This window comes from Camelus bactrianus, chromosome 29 (assembly GCF_048773025.1).
Source record: "Camelus bactrianus isolate YW-2024 breed Bactrian camel chromosome 29, ASM4877302v1, whole genome shotgun sequence".
In the NCBI taxonomy this organism is placed as follows: Eukaryota; Metazoa; Chordata; class Mammalia; order Artiodactyla; family Camelidae; genus Camelus; species Camelus bactrianus.
In genome coordinates this window covers 16931505-16954161 of record NC_133567.1, presented here as the reverse complement: position 1 = coordinate 16954161, position 22657 = coordinate 16931505, and positions in this window count along the sequence as shown.

The window sequence follows — 22657 nt, the reverse complement described above, 5'->3', positions numbered from 1 at the left end:
GATTGCTGTGAGAATTACATGCAAATGCTTAGAATAGTGCCTGGCAAATATAAAATATTCAACATGTGTTAGCTATTTTTTCTCAAGAAAGATGCATTTAAATGGTGTTATTACCATTCAGCCTAAGGTAGTCTTGTCCCATGAAAGAGAAGCAGTTCTAGGGATTCTAGGAAGAAAAGAGCCATTTAGGTAGTATATAGTGAGAGAAGTAGGGAAATGGTTTTAGCTTTAAAGTTAGGCAAACACTGTCAAGCCTTGCCTCTTACGAGATGTGAAACTTGGAGTCTATCTGTTCTTAAGCCTGTTTATTCATCTGTAAAAAGAATACTATCATACAGAGCTTTTTTCCAATTATCTAAGAGAGAGACATTAATATAAATAACTAGCCAGTGCCTGGAGACAGTAGCCCTTCAAGATATGGTGGTTGTAGTGGTGGTGGTAGTGGCGGTACCCATGGAGGGACACGGTGCATAAGAGGCAGGATGGAGAGGGCGGGAGAGATACAGGGCTCAGAACAGAGCATGACCGCTTGCAGAACTGAAACGAGGGGTTTGGTCAGGTCCAAAAGCTGCATCAGTTGAGGCTTACTCTATCTCCGCTCAGTAGTGAACTTTCACTGGGGCCAAACAACCCGAAGTCGGTGCTAGAGGGGTAGATTCCGGGGCAGCACCAGGGATAGCTCCCAGTAGCCTTCCAACAGGCAGACCACTGTGTTTCTTCTCCCAGTCTCTGCACTTGCTTTCTAAGGTCAAGTTCCTCTTAAGACAATTTCCAGCATTTCTTGATGAAGACCAAGTAGAGTCCTTCATCCACCCAGGGGCCTCAGTGATGCTAGGATGGCCAGGCTGTAGGCGACAAGACGAATAGGTTTCTCTATGGCTGGATGAGAGTTGTTTCTTAAGGATTACCATGATTCTTTTGGTTGTCTTATTCCTTTAGGTTAATGGGTACTCAAGGCCAATGTCATAGGACGTAGTTTTGTTAAGGTCTGTTTTGAGGTATTTTGCAAGTAATATGCCACCAGTAATAAAATCAGCCAATGCTGAAGTTTGCCAATGATTTACCCTTTACAATAAACAAGTAAAACATTTTTGAACTGGAATTTTAAATTCAGAAAGCAAATCATAAAAAAAACAGTGTATATTATAATTGAATTTTAAAAACAAAACTCAGAAAAAGGACAATAAAATAATGTATGGCTTAGGAATACATACATACTATGTGGTATGAGTAGTAAAAAGCAAGAGAATGACTAATGCAAAATTCAAGATAGAGGTATCTCTATTTGATGACAGGTAGATCAAATTAGGGAGGGATTTACTGGAAGCTTCAACTTCACTGGTATGGAAATACTATATTTCTTATGCTAGGTTTATTAGATGAGGAAACTTCCAGAATACTGGAATTATTCCAAGCAGCTACCTCCTCTGCCTGATTGTAAAATGAAACATTTATCCCAATCACTCTGTATGAGACAATATAGAGGCATTATGACAATGTAATCAGTGTAAAGGTGGACACCTTTCCACCTAAATTCCAACAAGCTAACTTCAGGTGTATCAATTTGCTTTCATATCATTCATTGTTTCAAAAAGACTTAGGAATAATTATGCTAATAGTAAAAGGAGTAAAAGGCTTATTTTGTTTAACATTACTTACTGTATGAGAAACTCACTGGCACATATGCCTGGGAATAAGGCTCTGGGTACCTGGAATCTAAACTTGCTGTCTTAGAGATTAACATCTATTGTTATAATCCCACAACTTCCATGACATAACACCTGGGTACAATTTAACCAGGTCCAAACGTGATTTCTTCTTGAGGTGACTGTGGGGCAGAAGAGTTCTCTGTTTTGCTTTTTCTCTTTGTTTTCCTCTCGTTTTCCAATGCTGTGTGGCTGTGGCCTTGCCTTGAAGTTCCTGCCAAATTGATTAGGCTTATTGCCCAGAGAGATTAGAATTGAGAGGTGAGTAGATAGATTAGTACCCAGTTGTGATCCAAGGGCCTTTTCGGAGACTAGTTCTCATAAAAGGGCAGATGGGTGGGTTTTCAACAGGAAGCATCCTGAACTTGAAGAGAGAATTCCTGAGTTCAAGTACGAGCTGCAAGCAGTAACAGCTGCTGAAGACTCTGCCTAGGTCACTTAGCTTCTGTCAGTCTCTGTTTATTCCTTGGTTAAGTTGAGAGCAATAACAATGGTCATTTCTTCTGTAGTGTCAAGCCTGAGTGAAAGAACTAGACAACGTTTTGTGAACAGCAAATCGCCAAGCTGATGTACAATATGATTTATTATCCCCAACTTCATTTCTTTATTTCTATTCCTCTTATCTAATCTTTCACGAAGTCTTGTCAGTTTTACTTCCTAGATAATTTTAGTATGTGTCCATTTCTCTGCTTTGACCACGATCTAGGTGAAACCACCTTTTATTTTCCCTATCAGGTTATGCCTGTACCTTCTTATCTGTCCCTCCTTCTCCTTGTCATGGAGTTCATTTTCCTAACTGGAGCCAGAGAGCTCTTGTAAGAAATGCAAATCTGGTTATAAAACTATTCTGCTTAAAGCCCTTCACTGGTATTCCATCATCATCAGGATGAAGACCAAAACCGTAAGTTGATCTAAAAACTCTGCATGATCTGCCCCCAATTACTACTCCTGCATCATGTCACTCTATAGTCCTCCAACTTTTGAGTCACAACCATAGGACTATGTAGACAAGTTTTTTCTTTTTCTTTCCATCCTACTCACTTGGGTATTACATGTATTAACCACATTGTATGCATCACACACCCTAATTTAGGAAGAAAAGATTTAAAAATGAAACAGAAAGAGAAAGATGAGATTATGTACACTGTGAACATCGATGGGTCTCTGCATGTTGTTATTTTATTATTACCTTGTTTTCTTGACTTCAAAAGCATTTCAAAGATAATTCACAAGGTAATATATTTGGGGGAAGTATTTGAGAGTGAAGTGAAGGCACCTTGATGGATGGGGTTTGGAAAACTTCATAAGCTCACAGATATTGACAGAATGACATTTTACTCTTCTGAGTAGTACTTACTTTGAGGTAATGGATAGGGAAATTTAGTATGTTGCCTGTCTTTCCTAAAACATTTTTTTATGCTTTGACATATTGAGTTGGATTGATTCACCTGTGTAATTGAAAAGTATAATTTGGTCTTAGTGTAATTGGTCTTCTCTTGGAATGCTTATCTGACAGGACAGATCAATTATTAGGTTGGTTCTGCCTTCTACCTACACACAGATCAGAACATATGTAAATTTTTCTTAGAAATTCACTTATTAATGATATCCGTATATAAACACACATGCAAAACTTACATCTACTTACTACTCTCTTTTTCTCTCTCTCTGAGCATGTGTATGTGCATACTGACATGTAAATTCAGTTCTCATTCATATTTATTACTTCTGCTAATAATTATTTTACTACATTTCATAAGTTTTACTAATATTTTTAATATGTAAATACAGAATAAGCAAGAAAGAGGGTTAAGATTGGTTTTCTTGTATATACTTAATAATTACTCAGCCAACATGAAAAATGTATGCCTTCTTGTTCAAGTTACACACTATCCATGAAGTTAAAATTAGCCTAGCTCCCACACATCTCTTCTTCCTCCAATCCATCTATCTTCTGAATTGCCATCAGAGTTAACTTCCTAAGAAACAAATCTAAAGGTGTCACTCTCCTGTGTGGCTCCTGCTGGTCCCCCATTACCTAAAGGAGAAAGGCCAAACTTATCTGCCATCAGAATTTCACCCAGCTGAGCATCTGTTGCCATTCTCCCCTTGTATACCTCAAATGTCAGTCACAATGAGCTCTGCAATATTCTCAATGCACGACATGTCTTGTCATGACTTGGGAATTTTTTTACATTTGATTGTCTTTTCTGGGAATATCCTTATCTTCTTCTATATATGGAAAAATACTATTTATCCTTTAAGACTCAGCTAAAGGTCATTTTTGTGTGTGTGTGAACATTTTCTTGATTTCCTTAATCAGGGTGAGTTGACCCTTTTTTCTGGAATACTCAATTTATAGTATCATTAAAGCACTTGCCAATTAATGTTACAATCACTTGTTAACAAGCTCCTTTGTCTTTTGTTGTGACTTCCTTTGGTAAAGGAACCCTGCATTACTTAGGATACGATTAAGTTGCTATAACAACAACAACAACAACAAAAAGAGCAAAATTAAAGTGGCTCAATCAAGACAGGTTTTCTCTCACCCTTCTGATCATCAGACGGCAACTGACACGGCAACTCCACAACGTTGGGACATATGCTTTATTTACCTCTTCTGGCCTCTAAATATCACTTCTAGCCTGTCATCTGAGACCGTTGATCTTGCTTCTGTCATTGCATCTACATTTCAGACTGAGAGAGAAGAGGGGAAAGGGGAAGAGGAGGTGCAAGGTCCAGAATTTGACTGTCTACATCTCTTCTAATCATGGGTTTGGGGGCTGGAAGACGGAAACTTAGATTGACTGCCAATTTTGTCCACTCAAAATACTACAAAGTCACAAAATACTACAATAGTTGGTATGTTCAGAAGCTTATGAGCAAAAAATCTTTTTAAAGCAGTAAAATTACCCCAACAATTCCAAAGGATCTGTAATAGAAGAGTGCACTTCTTAAAAGGGAGATTATATCTTTGTTGTTTGCATTGAAAGCCTTTCTGTAATACTCTCCTTCATCTTCAAAGGGACCAACGGGGAATCAGAACAAAATTAAGCAAATCTGGACTGAATCTCCATAATGAAATATTGAAGATAATTAATATTTTGAATATTTTAAAAAACTACTAATTTTTTCAAAATGTCATACAAGTACATGAACAAAATTGATAAGGTACAAAATGATAGCATGAACGCTTCCTTCCGCAGCCACCAGTTTCCTTTCTTGGGGGAACCAATGTCCTCAGTCTCCAATATACCATTCCAGAATATTCTATATACATAAAGATGAATGATGGCATGTGGTTTTGCATCTTGCTTTTTTTTCACTTCATTTTTTTGGAGATCTGAGAGGCATATTTTAAATAAGAAGAGGTAAAAATGTGGAAATACAGGCTTTATTTATTTATTTTAAAAATTATTTAATTATTTTCTTAAATTGAAGTACAGTCAGTTACAATGTGTTAATTTCTGGCATACAGCATAATGTCCCAGTCATGTGTATACATACGTATATTTGTTTTTATATTCTATTTCATTAAAGGTAATTACAAAATAGTGAATACAGTCCCCTGTTCTATACAGAAGAAATTTGTTTTTTAAATTTATTTTTATATATATATTTGCAAATCTCAAACTCCCAAATGTATCCCTTCCCACTCCCTTTCCCCTGGTAACTGTAAGACTGTTTACCATGTCTGCGAGTCTGTTTCTGTTTTGTAGGTGAGTTTCTGGCGGGGCTTACTTTGTGTAACAAAATCCTTCTTAAGTTCAATAGACAGTTTTCAAAATATACCACATCTTCTTCAAACAGCCCTGAGATTTGTCTTTCCACTGTAGCTGTCACCCCATTTTGGGGTCCGAGTTCTTGATACACCAGCTTTCTGCTGGTTCCAAGAACAAGACAGGATTTTCACAACTTTCTTCTTTGCGCTTCCTGTTCCTCTGCCTTGAACTTGTGCCCCTGGCAATATGTATGAGTGACTCCTCACTTTTCAGGCTTCAGTTTAAATGTTGACTCCAGAAAGGGCTTCCAGAGTATTCTCTCCATAGTTCACAGTTCGCCCTGAGCCCCTGCTGTTATCTCTGAGAGCACACTGTGCGTGCACCTCACCAGACTCACCCAATCTGTGACAGTGTTGTTTATTTGCCTACTTGTTTACTGCCTCAGTGCTCCTCTGAGCTATAATTCCTGCTGAGTCAGGAACAGCCTCAGTCTCATTCATCTTGTGTATCCATTCAGCACACCTGGCCTGGTGCACAGTCAGGATCAATGAATATTTGGTAAATTAAAAAAAAATGATGGATAAATTCCTCTTTGAAGCCTATGAATTAATTCATCTGTGCCCCACCTTTCTTTCACTGAGCTATTTTCAACCCCTTACACACAAAGATATGTAAAATATAAAATACATTAAAAAGTTGCGAGGAAAGGCGTCATGACTCCTTCTGTCCTGATAAATAACTCGACACACATTTCACCTATGAAATCCTTTTACTTCCTTGTGTTTTCCCACGGTATCATACACTTTTTTAAAAGGTCATATTTTCTCAATGATTTCTTCACATCCCATGTTTACATTTGTCATATTTAACAACTTCTCTAACACTAAAAATGTTAGCTACCACTTGACAAATATGAGTAGCAAAGCATTTAGCAAGAATCTTTTAAAATAAAACCAGATAATCATTTCAAAGATCAACAGAAATTAATAGTAGTTCTAGGGATGAAGTAAAGTTAGCATTAGTGAGACAGCAATTGAGTGCTGTTAGAATTTGATGTGTTCATATTAATTCCTCTTACATCATCATTCTTCACAGTGTCATAAAAGAAGACCCTAGGTGTTTATGAGCAAAACATATAGGTTAATATTGAACCATATTTGACTGTATAGAAGTTTGTATCACACAGGGGTTAAAACAAGTGTGTTAGTGGTGGGGAGGGTAGAACTCAGCGGTAGAGCACGTGCTTAACATGCACAAAGTCCTGGATTCAATCTGCAGGACCTCCATTTAAAAAAACAAAAAACAAACAAAAAAAAAACAAGGGTGTCTATACCTACCAGTCTTTTTAAATCGATGTCATTGTTTTGTACGTAAGCACAGGCATACCTCAGTGATATTGTGGATGGTCTGGCTCCAGACCATTGCAGCAAAGTGAGTCACTCAATTTTTTTTTGGTTTCCCAGTGCATGTAAGTTATAGTTACACTCTACTGCAGTCTATTAAGTCTGCAATAGCATTATGTCTAGAAAAACAATTAAGATACATACCTTAATTAAAGAAAAAAACACTTCATTGCTAAAAAAGACTAACCATCATCTGAGACATTAGTGAATCATAGTCATTTTACAGGTAGAGGGTTTGAAATATTTCTTTCCTTTCATCCTCCAACAAACACTAATTAGGTACTTGGACTGTCTCAGGCACTGTGGGGACATGGGGATGTGCGGTGTGGTAAGAATGCCTAGAGTGCAGTCGCTTTTGTGTCCTCCTGCTCCTGCTAAGATCCATGAAAGAATCTTCAAATCTTCATTTTCCTGCCATGTGGAGTCAGAGATATTTCTTGTCACATACAGAGTAACTTGTAAAAGGTACTTATTTGAATTATCATTTTGAAATTAGATATAGTAATGCAGATTCATGGGAGAGAATTTTAAAAGTACAGATAAGAAAAAAAATTAAATGAAATGTGACTAATTAGAAATCTGTCTTCTCACTATCCTTTCAATTATTTTGCTAAGTACAGGAGCATGAATCTATATAAATATACTATTTATTTACAAAATGATTTTTTATTTTATATGCAATTTGTAACTTTTTTTATATAACTTCTACTGTGAACTATTTGAACAAATAAACATATTTATTAGAAGCATATATGATTAGTCCATTTATTATCATCATTTATTTAACCAGTCCTTTTGTGTATTATCATTATTTCTTTTATACATTCACTGCAGCAAATATGCATATGCACAGATATTTCTTTAATTACTTCTTACACTAAGTTTTCTGAAAATATAATGGCAGAATGATAATAATACCTTACTAAATGCTTTAAATGTATTTACTCAATACTTGCTTTATATGTTTTTACTCATCTAATCCTCAGAACAACTCTTAAGAGGTAGTTACTAAGATCATGAAGCATTCATGTTCCAGACCTTCTATGGGATTAGACTAAAGCTAGAATCTGGCCACATTTGTGCTTAGTGCCCTCTGATGTAGTATCCTGTTTCCTTCACTCCATTTCTCCTGAGAGTGTGCCCGTAATACATCATATGCACTTGAATCCCTGTCTCAAGCTCCCTGCTTCTGTGGCACCTAACTTAAGATGGTTGGTACTAGAAGCATATTCTTTTTTTTTTTTTTTTTTCTTTATTGAGATATAATTGACAAATACAATTTTGATACATTTAAAGTGTACAATGTAATGATGTGATATACATAATCATTGTGAAAGGATTCTGACCATTAAGCTAATTGACACAACCATTGTATGATGTTTAACTCCCCCCTTTTATTTTGGTGAGAAGACTTAAGTTCTACTTTTGTAGCAAATTTCAACTACACGTTGCTATATTATCAACTATAGTCACCATGCTATACGTTAGCTCCTCAGACCTTATTCATCTTGTAACTGAAAGTTTGTACCCTTTCCCCAACCTCCCTCTGGTCCCTGGCAACCACTACTTTAATCTCTGTTTCTGAGTTCAACTCTTAGTTTTATTTATTTTTAATTCCACATATAAGTGATACCATGCAGTGTTCGTCCTTCTCTGGCTTATTTCACTTCATTTAAGGCTCTCTAGTTTCATCCATGTTGTCACGGGGGGCAGGATTTCCTTTTTAAGATTTAATAATATTCCATTTTACATATATATGCAATTTTATATCATGTGTATATGCAGTGAACATGGAAGTATAGACATCTTATCAAGATAGTATAATTTCATTTCCTTTGGATATATACCCAGAAGTGGGCTTGCAGGATCATATGGCAGTTTTACTTTTAATTTCTTGAAAAACCTCCATACTGTTTTCCAGTGCCTATACCAGGTTATACTCCCACCAACCACACACAAGTGTCCCCTCTCCTCCACATCCTCACTAGCACTTGTTATCTCTCGCTTTCCTAATGGTAACCATTCTGACAGGTGTGAGCTGACATCTCATTGTGGGTTTTATTTGCATTCCTCTGATGATCAGAGATGTTGAGCACCTTCTCATGTACTGGTTAGCCAACTGTATGGGTTCTTTGGAAAAGTGTTTATTCAGATCTTTTGCCCATTTTAAATTGCTTTTTTGTTTGTTTGCTTTTGTTTTTTTTTTGCTATTGAGTTGTATGAGTTCCTTTTCTACTTTTAAATTAACACTTATTGGATTATTTTATTTATTATTTATTATTGTGAATATTTTCTCCCGTTCCATAGGTTGCCTTCTCATTTTGTTGATGGTTTCCCTTGCTGTGCAGAGGCTGTTTCTGTTTGACAAAGTCTCACTTGTTTATTTTTGTTTTTGTTGCCTTTCCTTTTAAGACCAAATCCAGAAGAATAACTGCCAATTAAAACATCAAGGTTCTTCCCCCTGTGCTTTCTTCTAGGAGTTTGATGGTTTCAGCCCTTACATTCAAGTTAATCCATTTTGAGTTGCTTTTTGTATAGTATAAGAAAGGGGCCCAGTTTCATTCTTTTGTACGTGGCTGTCTAGTTTACCCAACATCATTTATTGAAGACACTGTCCTCTCATCGTGTATTTACAGCTCCTTTGTTAAAAATTAATTGACCACATATACATGGGTTCATTTCTGGGCTCTCTGTTCTATTCCACTGATTCATATGTCTGTTTTTACTCCAGTAGCATGCTGTTTTGATTACTATAGTTTTGAATATATTCTGAAATCAGGAAGAATGACATCTCCAGCTTTGTTATTTTTCTCAAGATTGCTTTGGCTATTTGGAGTATTTTATGCTTTTATGCACATTTTAGCATTTTTTTTTTCTATTTTAGACCAGAAGCAAATACTGTGGAAGTCTTTACGCTCTAAGGAGGAGGAGGCATTATATGCCTAAAGAACACTCGAATGTACATAGTTTATGAGAAAACCCACTGGTTATTCTGCAGGATGGCATTGAGGACACTCTGTTTAATAAAGCAATAAGAAATGCATTGGTTAAGGGGCACAAAGATTCCCTAGTCTTCGGCAGTGGCTTTCCTTTATAGGTGTGGGTTGGCAGAAGAGGTGCCTTTACAACTCTGGGATCCTAGTGGCAATTGGGATGATAGGATAATACAATAGCAAAGGCAGCATGTGATTGTAAGAAATAGGGTGGACAAAATTACTCTAAAGGGTAGCAAAGTAAGGAGAGCCGCCATGAGGTGTAATCGATATGGAAAGGGCTCTTATTATAACATGGTGTTTCCGCAGCACGACAGACAAGCAACTAAGAAAGTGATTGCTCACTAGATACAATCAAGAGTTAAGGAATGAATAAGCAGAAGGCTGAGATTAATTACTCCAATGGATATTCATGAATCCTTGTCTATTTTCCAAACCTGAGTCAATTCTCAGACCCAGAGATTACAGCTATTTGCTCGGGTAACCATATGTTCGGGCAAGGGAAATGCTTACGTATTTCAAGGGTTGTTAGATTCTAGGTTCAATTTGTCTCTGGTACCTGGGGACCCAAAGTGCCAGTGTAGACCCTGGTAGAGTAGGATCACATGTGAATCAGGTACCTAATGGAGTTCATTCAGGTACAGCTCACAGTGGGAAATTTGGTGGCCATTTCCAATATCCCAATTGTGAAACAGACATACTTAGCAGTTGTCAAAGTTCTTATACTGATTCCTTGACTTAGGAGTAAGAACTATGCAGTAGAGTAAGAGCTATTATGATAGGAAAGGCCACATTAAAGTCCCTGAAACTTCCTTAACCCTCCCAGCCGAGGTGGTAAGTCAAAGAGGTATCATGCCCTGGTGGAAACAGCAGTTTACTGCTGCCTGACAACTAGGCTCTAGAGGGATATCGAATGATGAGGACGTTTTATGTGACATCAGAAATCATGCATTTGTTTGAAAACTTAAAAATGTATTTCTTAAACATATCCTTTAAGAGTTCATTCTAATAATTGTACAGTGAGATTTTATACAAACATAATGGAGTTTGTCTTAAGTTGTAGATCTGGGGGGGGAATAATAGAACTAATTTTTATTGAATGATTAGTATTTGTTAAGCATGTTTTATAAATGATCGTGCAGAGATTTAGAGAGATTATATAATTTATCCAAAGTAATATAAATAATATGCTGTGGTCAGAACTTGAATTTGGTCTGCCTCCCAAAGCTCTCACATGGTCTCTCTACTATATTAAGCGATACAATATAGATCATGTTCTTGATATGAGCCTTCTGTATATTGATTCTTTATTAAAAATGGCATCCATAATTTAAGTTTTGTAATATAACGAAGACATACTTGGTGTATTTTAAGCTAATGTAGACTAAGTATAGCATCCTTTTGATCTAAGTTAATGTAGGTTGAACTATATGAAATTGTCAATATCGATCATTTTTGATGCACATAAATGGTTACACCGTGTTTCAAGCTAATAGAAGGACAGAGCTCTGAGAAGGAGAAAAGCAGTCCTTAATAGCCAGGCCTAATATCGGTGCCTTGAGGTTGCTAGGAGCTGGCCTGGCACTGACAGGTTGGCTATGGAGGTTATCTGTGGAACATAAACACTCTTATTAAAGATCCCCAACATGGGACAAGGTTGCTCTGTGAACACGGTGCACTGAGACAAAGACAAGCCTACTATTCTATTTGTTTCAGTACAAACAAACATCAGGTTGCTGTGCAAACCTCAAAAATTACCAAATACCCTCTTTTACCAGCTAAAAGGACAGGATGCTACCTTTATTAATCATAGCTTCATCCCTGCTTTATTCCTCTTTCTTGATCAAAATTATTAAGATACCTAATCACAGTATTGTCCGCTTTCTAAGAGCACCCAATCAAGAGCAAACTGCTGCTTCCCTGCATACTCCGCTCAAATCACCCCATGTGAGTTCAGACCCTTCAAGTCCCTTCCAGCCCCTTACAGAGACAAACCACAGCCCCCATGGTATGTTGTTTCACTGTTCAGATGAGGAAATACATCGAGCCTTGTTTGACCTGTTGGCAGGTTTGTGTTTGTGTTTGTTTGTGTTTGTGGCAGTCTCTGGCTGCAGGGTGTTGGCAGATGTGGAGGATCTAGACTTGCTGCCTTGGGCCGGGATTGGTGACTGAGCAACAGCGAACAGATCTGAGACTCCTTAGATCTCCAGCTGTTTGAGGCACCTCTCTGTTCCTGGTAATTCGATCTTGATGGCTGGTCATCATTAGCTCAGAGGATCTGCAAAAACGTGCTCTTTCAAATAAGCTATTTCCATCATGCTGCTGCTGGATTTTGGTTAGGACAAAGCTGACCTCTTTTGACAAATGCCTCAAATCATCACATTTTAGAGTAGATTACAGAGAGATCCTATATTTAAAACCAGCATAAAGAGATGCCAAAATGACATCTGATGTTAAAATTAGGGAGCCTGAGACATTCAAGATGAGTCTGAGGGCCATCCTACCTCTGCAGAAATATAGGCTCTAGGAGGTATATGTGCAGGTAGAGCCTGAGCTGAGCCCAGACTGGGGAAAAACAATTCTCTAAACTGTTGGGACACAAATATAAATGAAATGCTGAAAAAAATTTAAAGGTGAATATTATTAACTAGCCATTTGACCATAAGATGATTTTATTATGAAATATTTAAAACATTGGATTCGCAATATATGTCTTCAGTAGCCAACGAAGCAGTGATTTATTATGACTTCCTTAGCATCTGACAATAATTCAAGATATTCTAAAATGAGGAGCTTCTTTATAGTTTTTAAAGCATCTCAAACATAACAAGAAGTAAGAAGAATGGTATATTGAACTCCAGCAGAGTGGTATTTATCTATCACTCAACTTCAGCATTTGGTCATCTTGTTTTATATATTCTCCCCAATTTCTCCCCTCTCCCTGATCGGTCAATTTAAGGCAAATCCAAGGCATGTTATAAGTTAGGAGCTTATTCCTAAGGTGGCCTATGTGAAGATATCTCTAAAGATAATTAGTTAAATGTCTCCACGTGTTTTTAAAATGCTTACTTCCGTGTTACTGAAGTAGTCTCGTTAGTCTAGGAAAGGCTTTCATGTTCTTCCATGTGCCTGGCTGCTATGGCAGGTGGGAAAACAGTCAAATTATTTAGGTATAAATGTTAGGAGAAGGGAACACAGTCACTCGGGCTTAACTGGTGTGGTTTTTGGTTTCTATGCTGAGTGATAACTCTAAGTGGGCAATTGCAGCAAACTTGGCCCAACAAGGTCAAAGGACTAACAGCTCCGTCTCCTCTGGAGATGGAAGTGTGTCATGACACCAAGCAAGTTCAAACTGGACCTGCTGCTGTTCCGGCCGAGAGTAAGAGAAATCCAGGACACACGGTGAAGCAGTAAGATGATCAGAATTACGACCTCAAGACCAGTTGCAACAACAAAGATTGTGACTCATTCCACCAATCGTCTTACATTGAATCTTTTGTCCACATCGAGGCTAGTCCCTGCCTTGATGTTTCTCCAACAACTTGGACTTCATAAAGGCCATGAATCATCTAAAAGCTACCAGTGGTTGACTATACTGGATAGGTCTTGAGGCCCACCTCTCAACTTGCATATTACTCTAGCTCATAGGTTCTCAAAACATGAAACCTGGGCCAGCAGCACCCAGTCTCCTTCTCTCTCTCATGGTTCTGATCTATTCTAAACTTTGAGAGCCACTGCTCTCTCCATTTCTGATGCAACCGGCATCAAACAGGTAGAATCTGCTAGCACTAGACCTGTTATTAAGTACGCATTTGGGGTTCCCTAAAGGCAGTTCATGTACACTGATTCAGTGGAAGGATCTGTGGCAACCTCCAGCTTAATCTGGGGCTCCCTAGTGATGTAGGAACAGAATAAAATGGTTTTCAAAGCTTGAGTAATGTATAGATCCCTATAGTAATGTCAGGTACTTGGGGGATGAAAATAAGGAGTATTTCAAGTTTGTTTTTTTGGTGGAGGCTAGAGCCCAGCACACTTCCAGAGCAGAGAGGTGAAATCTCACACTCCCACCAGGCACTTTCTACCATTTGAGCATTCTACCTTAACCTGTATTCTCTAGGACATGAAAACAGCACAGTGTCTGATCATCTGCACCATTTGAAAAATGAAAACTTATCTAAATAAATGGGTCTTTTGTTTCATGTATGACTACTTTCTGTTAATAGCATCAAAGAATTCTTTGGTCACCCTTCAGATGGAGACAAGATGGTGACTCTGCTGTAAAATACTAGTCATCAGAAAAAGCATAACGCAATCAAGAAGTAATGAAAAATGTTTGACCTGTATTTTAATGAAAGTCCAGAAGACAGTAATAGATTCCTTCCTTTCCTCAATTCTCAAATTTCACAAGAGGTACTTGACATTCTGGGCAGTCAGTATCCCTATAGAAGGTGATGGTGGCCCTGAAGATGTGTTGTCCCTCTTGGAAAGATCTCTTAAGGACAGCACAACTCTCGTTGTGAGCAACCTGAGAACTGTCAGCATGCGCCACAGTAGAGAATGCCAGTTATTATATTAGCTAAAACTACATGTAAAGAACAAGCTTAGCTAAGTAGGTTAACTTTGTTCCAAGATCCACTTTCACTGAAGGCAAGGGTTCATCTGGGATCTTCACAAGGTTATTTGATTTCCCCATCTATTTGCTCAGGTACCTACAGGGAAGAATGAGCTGTGTGATGACTTTTACATCTCTCTTTGAAAGACAAAAGGATTTACTGAACATTGGTTTTGGCCTGAATTTCCATTGAAAAAAACAGATGTATGCACTGATTATTGGTTATCATTCTCTTCTGTGTAAGTAAACCACTTATTTTCACATGCAGGGTGATCAGTGATAATTTAAGTTACATGTACTAGTTATATTCCTCCTGGTTTCTAGTAGGGTTAAGGAAAGAATTTTGGAAGTTCTGGGTTCAGTTCAGTTTAGGTTCATGATGTTTAAGAAAAGTATGAAGTTGAATATTTAAAGAGGCTAAAAATCACAGAATTGTTTCTTTTTATAAAAAAATGAATGGCATTATAATCATAATGTTAGAGGGAAATTTATGTCTTTTTGAATACATAAATAAGGTGATAGTTTATAATCTCAAAATTGAGTAAATGAGCTTATAGCATAGCAAAATAAAAGTGGGTTAGATGTAAAGACTGATATTACATTCCTCCACATTAAATATAGATGTATACTCTTTACACATGTATTTGTTGACCACCTACCAGGTAGAGCTATAAAAAAAAAATACGAAATGTGATTTTGCTTGTGTATTGGGGCTCTCCAGAGGGACAGAACCAATGTGAGACAATATGATGTTGCCTGATAGACAGACATATAGACAGATAGACAGACAGAGATTTTGTGGATATCTGCTGTTTGCAGGCTGGAGACCTAAGAAAGTCAATGATGTAGTTCAGTCTGAGGCCAAAGGCCTGAGAACCAGGGGAGCCAATAGTGTTAGTCTCAGTTTAAGGGCAGAAAAAGATCAGTGTCTCAACTCAAGCTTCAGGCTTTCAGAAATAGAGAACAAATTCTTCCTTCCTTTACCTTTCAGTTTAATTCATGCTCTCAGTGGACTGGATGAGGCCCAGCCACCTTTGGGAGGGAAATCTGCATCACACATACGTTAATGTCATCCAGAACACCCTCATGGCACACCCAGAAATAATACTTAGCCTAGTACCTGAGTACCCCATGATCCATTTCAGCTGACACATAAAATTAAACATTACAGCCCACAAGTAACTTATATTATCAAATGAAAATAAGGATATTGGCAAATAAAGATATTTTTAGTATTGAGACAAATACATAATGTATTAGGGTTATCAGGAAAAGATGTTCGTAAGACCAGGACTCATGACTCTTTCCAAACTGTAAACACATTTGCAAAATGCTTGGGTAGGAGCAGGGCTTCAGGAGATGCTCAATTCATACTTGTTTTGATAATAAATGAATGGATGAACCAAAGATTTCCTCTGGAAAGGAGGGAATAATAACCTACATTTTGGTTAAGACTTCTTTGGGATATGAAGCAGTTAATCTGTGTAATATTTTGTGAGGTCAATAAAATGCAATTTACTATTAGTACTAGTTTTAGAAATATTGAAATGAGGAAAATGTCAATCCAGTGGAAATCTTCCTTTTTCTCTTAGCACTTTTCTTCAGTGTTCTCCTCATGCCCTCACTTTTTCAAACTGTCGGTATATTAAAAATTCCTCTCCTCAATAAATCATTTAAGAAAGGGTTGTTACCATTTTGCTCTTACCATTTTCCATCCCAGATCACAAAGAAAGTAGATTTTTTTCCTAAAATGCCCAGTGGACATAACTGCAGAAGCTGGATGTGAAGACCATTTTGATTATTTTAAACTTATTTTGATAGGTTTAAAATTTTCAATAGTAAAATTTTAAGAGATATATTAGATAGAGGAGATAAGATTAACTGCTTAAATACTGTGCATATAATCTATTAAGAACAAATGTTTAAGGTGATGGTTGAGCCTATTTTTCTGCTAGTTTGCAGTTTATATGCATGCATTAGTGGACTGGGACCATGCTGGTCATGTGGTACTAGTATTATTCTATGTTCACCTTTGTCTAACATCTGCCGCCTACCCTTGGAACAGTTTCTTATAAAACATATCTAGGTAAAAAGTTGAAATTGTGCTTTTGTTGGTATTTAAAACAATAAATATTAGTGTAAAACTCATACAAGAAGGGAAATTTTGATAACGCACTTTAAATAAAAATATATATCAAATACAGACTAAAGAAGGGGGAAACACTTTTTCTGACTTAATGTAACCAACATTTTAGATCTATCAGCAAGTATAGATCAGGTTTGGAAGAAGTGGCATTTGTTATCTTTTTTTTTACTGTGGGAGTATAATTTTATTAATATAAACATTATGCTACTTTTCTATTTTTTTTAATTTATACTTTTTGTAGATTTGCTAATCAATTTGCTGACTGGTAAAGAAAAAATACATGGTCTCAAAATAAGGAATTACTTCAGCAATATACATTTATCTCTATAAAACAGGAAGATCATCAAAGTAGCACATGCATCAGCCAGAAGATGTATTTATTTTGCCACCAACATAAGACTAAGGAATTTTTTTTAGTAATATATGTTTAAAGTTCTAGAATTTAATTTTCTACACATTGGAACAATGCTGATTTTGGAAGGTACTTAAGCTTAATATCTTTGACACATGAAGACGATTTTGTTTATAACTTTAAGCTTCAGGTCCTGTTGCCCGATGGTCTTTCCCACAGATCAAAGACACATGAGCCCCAGGCATGAGAACACAGGACAATTATCTCCTTTTTCTCTGCAACCTTGCCAGTTTTAGGTGAAATCTCTTAACATTTGGTTGGTTTCCAGAAAAAAATCAAAAGGAGACAGAGCTGGGATAGTTGGCTGCCTGATCATTGTGAAGAAACATGACGGGTCAGAGATTTTACCCTACTTGCAAACTAATAACTAAACCTGCCACAGTTGTATGCACGCCCACCTTGAGGCTACATCCATCTCTAACTGGGCTTCCGCTGGTTATAGCCTAAAATTCCTCAACTCCTGGACTTCCTCCGTTGTTCCAAGGCCAGTTCACAGAAACCTGCTCTCTTTCTCACTGTCCTTAGGCTTTTCTCCAAAGATACAAGGTCAATTTAATTCAATTTAACTGATTTGACCTGTTGGTGCTTATTGATTGCTCAGCTACTGATTAAGCACATCACCGTTCTACCTGCTCCACTTCCTAGTCATCCTCTCTGAGTTGGAAAGAATCACTCTCCGGCCACTTAGGTCTCCAGCTCCATAGGGAGGTCCCTCCTTTGATGGAACCGTGTGTGAGCCCATGGGCATTATGCTGCCTTTATGAAGGGAGCCCCACCATTTCCTATTTCCCATGGATGGATTTTGCAAAGACATCATGTGTACAGTATAAAGTCAGAACTGATTTCAGTTTACTACTTATCTGCCAATGAAAGATAAAGATCTTGTTAGAGGCAACGCATGGTAGCCCCAATTTTATTTGGCAAAGGACTAAATATCTTGCCAAAATATAACATCCTCTTTGGGCTTTTAATTTAGATGAGGATACTTGCCCATATTCTGCCTGAGATAAATGCATTTATCGAAATTCGATGGCTTTGGCTCTTTCTTCTAGATTTGTGGAGGGGCATGGAACATTTCATCTCCGACAGCAGGGAGAACTGAGTGGGAGCTTTGTTAGTTTTTATCTTCAGTTGAAACTATGACGGAGGTGTCCTTGTGTCCATTTAAGAAGTGGAAACCAGAATCTCTGAGAAGTTAAATGGTCTGCCTGGTTCCCCAGTTTATGAGCCACAGAGGGGAGGTTCAAAGCGAACTGTCTGATGCCCAGATCCCAGATCTTAAAACACATTTGATGCTGCCTGCCCATATTGGGTGTAGGGAGCCCAGAACTAAAGACCACTCCATGGTTTGAGTTGTTATATCTGAAGACAATGGAATTTTAAGAGCTCTGGTAGGGCAGCTGGAAATGATATGTTGAATAAAGATGGTTACTTTGGATATGTATGTATTCCAATACAGGTCTCCAGCATATTATCAGTAGATCCTTGGGAATAAACTATGCTTTAGTTCATTGTTATTATTCATTTATTTTTAATTATGAGTATTTAGTTAAAAAAACAACACTACATTTACTGCTGGGAATGTATTTGCCTTTGTTTCCAGCTGTTTGAATAAACTTCCTGTATTTCAGAGTAGTTTTCTTCTACCATTAAAGGAAAATAGTCTGTTAGCGATAATAATACAAGTTATTCTTGGTTGATCCCTATGAGTCAAACTCTGTGTAAGCATCTTACGTGCTTGGTTTCTTTGGCTTAATTCTATAAATACTTGTAAATCATTTAATGCTGGTGACAGAGATCAAAAATGCTAATATGTCACTAATACGTAGTTCATGGGTGAGTTTCAGAAAATGATGAACTTTCAAAAATTCTAGATAGTGTGTGTGTGTGTCAATGTGTATTTTCATCTGTTTTTCTAAGGAGTCTATTGGCCACTTCCTGGCACCCAAATGATTAAAAATCGCTGCCTTATAAGTACTGATTCAAATCCTTTTTGGAAAGGAGCAGAGCTCGTTAAATGCACTAAAATGAAGTGATTTACCTTCATGCAAATTTGTAGCTTGTTCAAGGGGCCTGAGGGGCAATAGCAGCTTCTTCCACATTAAAGTCAGACCTAACACATTAACAAATTCCCAGTGGGACGTTTAGAGCACATGTTTAATTATGCTAGGATTCTAAAGTCAGTCCAGGGGCTGAAAAGGTTCTGTTCTTTTTCCAGATCCCAAATCCAAATCCTCGGTGTTTCAAAACAAGGGCACATCGCGATCTTTTGCGGCTGTGGTTTCAATCATAAGCTGGTAGTTCCTGCCTCTTGTTGTCATTCTGTCTGTATTATTTATTCTAATCCAGTGATAATTTTTTTTCTTTTTAACCAAGTCCAGGATCCAATTTAAGATTTAGAACTTGCCAGTGATGCACAGAAGGAAGGGGGTTGATATTATTTTAGATGTAGTTTCCAGGCAGGAGCTGGAAAGAATTGGATAAAGAACTTTCAATACTTTATCTGAGATTTTTCCTATGATGAGTATCAAAACCTGTATCAAAACTTTCTGTATTTCATTATCCATTTAAAAACTTGTGATTTCTATCCTAATCATTACTTTCATAGCATGTAAAACAATGTGTCTAGTTTTTTAAAATAATGTTCTATGCTGTGCACCAGAAACTAACACAACGTGGCAAATCAGCTATACTTCAATAATGAAAAATAATTTTTAAAGAGAATATTCAATAAAAACGTTATGCCATTTGCCTAATGTCCGACCTCATTCAGTCTGATGGTGAGAGAGACTGGGGCAGCATTCATTGTCTGATAACCATCGTGATGGCCTCATTAGGTCTCCTGAGTCTTTTCTCTGTGGGTATTTCAGTGTATGTTAATGGTGACCTTGAAGGTCTCTTTGAGCTCTGAGATGCTGTGATCCTTTATGCACTGGTTGTTGACTAGGACCGGAGTTTTAGAAGTAGAAGGTATTTTAAAATCTTCCTTTTATATGCATCAGACGTTAACTCTGCATCTAAGGTTGCAGTGTTACAGGGACAGCAGTCTCTACCTCAGGTCTTAAGGTCTCATCAGGTACTCCTCCTTGGTATGAGGGAATGAGGATTTTTGTCACATGATCCATAAATCAAATGCACACCCCAGGATTATGTCAGGAGGCCTCAGAGGAGATTGCTCTCAGAATTGTGCCCCGGTTATGTGTGAAAAAAACCTCTGGTTGGCCATGACAGAAACGAGGTCTGGGTTATAGTTTTGAAAGAGGTAAGAAAGAAAAGAAAGGAGAAAGGTGATTATTAAGATAGAATTTGATTTCTACATCATTTTAATCTACCTACAGGGCATCTATATATAGGGCATCTTTATATTTCATTGAAGATCCCCCTTACTTACATTTCCATGGTGTAACTTATATTTTTCTGAATTGGGATCATCCACGCCTTTTAACATAGCTGTTCACAACTAACTGTGCAGTAGTCACCCTCTTAGTGTAGAAATACATTTATTGGAGCATTGACTTGGAATAGAGTGGGAATGATGCTGAAGAGACAGATACTAGGAAAGAGAAATGGGAATGTGAAGTATGAGGTCACAAAGGTGAATAACTTCTTAAAGAAATTTCATAAGTTGAAAAGAAAAATAAAGTCATTATTATTGAAGTATCGTTTTCAGCTATCTAAAAGAAGTTAAACATTAAAAATATGTTGTATATTTTTCAAACAGGACAATCTGTGACTTTGGAGACGTAACAGGGAATTTTAAAATTTGTAATATCTTTAAAAATTCAGAGTAATCTGTGCTAGGAGTTTTTCGTTTACTCAGTGATCTCATATTCTTTAATTTGAATTTTTTTTGAAAGAATATTTCCCCATCTAATCATTGGCTGTCTTCTCTGTCTGAAGGGTGTGACACAAAAAGTACAATTTGAAAAAGAAGCTTCTATGAAATGGAGACAAAGATAAACGACTTCACCAAAAACAAACAAACAAACCCCAAGCCCCTCAAAAACCACCCCAAAACCAAACAAACAAAAAAACCTCTAGGGACACTTTAGAAAGAGGAAAGCATTCGTTGCACAGCATCTGTGGGAAAATGACCCCAGTCATTCATTTGTATATGCACGAAGGGGTTTTGTCTGTTTGTTTATTTGATGATAAGTTCAAAACAAATTAGAGCTAAACCTTGTCTCTTCAAGAGCTAGATATGAAAAGGTAGACTTGTAGCATTTATTTCCCACACACAAGCTCTAAAATATTTACGTTTGTAAAGTTCTTATAGATCTCTTTTTCAAAAACAAAAAAAGGATGTATTTTTCACAAACGACATTTAGGAATCATTTGCCAAACATTTGGAAGTGGTGCGACTAATAAAAAATAAAACAACATGTGAAAGCCACAGGTCAAAGGTAAGTCTCCTTTCTGCAGATCGGAAATGTTCAAGTGTAAGAATAAATGGGCAGAGCTGGAAATACTTGAGAAACTGAGGTCCAAGGAGTGTGTACTTCTAGTTGTGCTGTTTTTTCCCATTAACAATCCTAGCATATGCCTAAGATTTAGCTGATTTTATGTTCAGAAGATAAAAGGCGCCAAATCATCCACCACACTGGCACCTTTAATGAGCTGGGGTTACTTTGCCTCTTAGCTTACATGTGAAAATCAATACCAAAGCTCACCCTTTAGCTTTCAGTCAAGTCTGGACACACTGGGAGTTGGGATGCAAAGTTTATCTGTGGTCCTATCATATACAGTAAAGATCCTGTAATGGTTAATTTTCTGTCACCTTTGCTAGACCTGATACATTTTAATAGGATCTAAAATATCTCATGCTTGACCTATTACAGTCAAATAGCAATCAAGATGCTACGTTAAAAACTGACTTTAAACAGAATAACAACACATTTGCTGAGCAATATGGACGGAAATGCAGACTTCTCAGTAGTTTCCTGTAAAACAGTTGTTGGACTGTCCAATACAAGTTTAAAATATGGAGAATAAATGCAACACTTAGGGAGAATGCTTGAGTCTTTCCACTTTTCAGGCAAAAAAACACAAATCTTTGAAATTTGGTTATTTTCAGAAATGTGTTCTTTAAAATAAATAAATTTGGTTATTTTCAGACTTGTTCTTTAAAATAAAATGTGTATGTGTGATACTAATTTAAAACTGTATGCTCACTAATGTCACATAACACACAGAGTAAATTTTGAGCTATTTTATACTATGGAGGATTTATTAGCATTCCTAAAGCCCCTATCTGTGGAAAGTATTTACTAGAAATATCTATGATCTAACCGATAGCAAGTATCAATATATTTAAAAATAAATTGGGGGAATTTATATTATGCCAGATTGGTAGGAAGACCTAGAGATTTTAAATGCTGAAACCTATTACATTTTATTGTGCAAACATTATCTAAGTGACATAATGTACAGACTCTTGCTTTTCAGATGCTCATCAACTTTTTTTTCCCCTCTAATTTTACAGAGGTTGTAGAATGTTGGATATTTGGATTTCCCATTTTATGGAAGACTACGGTTAGCTATAGGTTAATAAAAACAGTGTAGCCCAACCGCATACAGTAAGTTTTGAATCTGCTTATAACGACATGTAAAAGTGCACCCTGCCAGGAGCTCTACTGTTCACGCTGAGGTTTAAACACTGGAAT